The sequence below is a fragment of the Octopus bimaculoides genome, chromosome 7 (assembly GCF_001194135.2).
Source record: "Octopus bimaculoides isolate UCB-OBI-ISO-001 chromosome 7, ASM119413v2, whole genome shotgun sequence".
NCBI lineage: Eukaryota > Metazoa > Mollusca > Cephalopoda > Octopoda > Octopodidae > Octopus > Octopus bimaculoides.
In genome coordinates, this window is record NC_068987.1 from 31,657,359 (window position 1) to 31,657,910 (window position 552).

The following is a 552-nucleotide window of genomic DNA, read 5'->3' on the forward strand; positions in this document are numbered from 1 at the left end:
AGGCAGAGTGAAAATGTAACGCTGTTCCGAGCAGAGTCTAGAGATGGTGGATCCATGGTGTAGGGCAAGGCCGAAGACGGTGCGATCTGAAGTAGAGTAGTCAGTCAAACGAAAATAACGGATGACGTGGGTGTTCTTATGTAGACGAACGTCTCGTAAGTGTTCGGCAAACCGGTCAGCTAGCCAGCGGCTTGTCTGGCCAACGTAAAGTTTATTGCAAACATTGCATCTGATATAGTAAAGGAGGCTTGAAGAGGTGCAGGGGAAGGAGTTGCTGATGCAGAGGGTGTATTGGTCGGATCCAGTGAGGGAGGTGGTGTTGGTAATGAAAGGACAGGTGTGGCAACGGGATCTAGAGCAAGGGAAATATCCGGGGTGGGTTGGAACGGAGGGGAGAGGGAGCTACGGACAAATAGGTCGCGTAGGTTACGGGTGCGTTTGAAGGAGAGAAAGAGTGAGTTGGGGAAAATAGGGAGGTTAGTGGGATCTATCTGGAGGCGACGGAAGGTCCGCAGGATCTTCCGACGAAGGGGTAGGGTGGAGGGGGAAAAG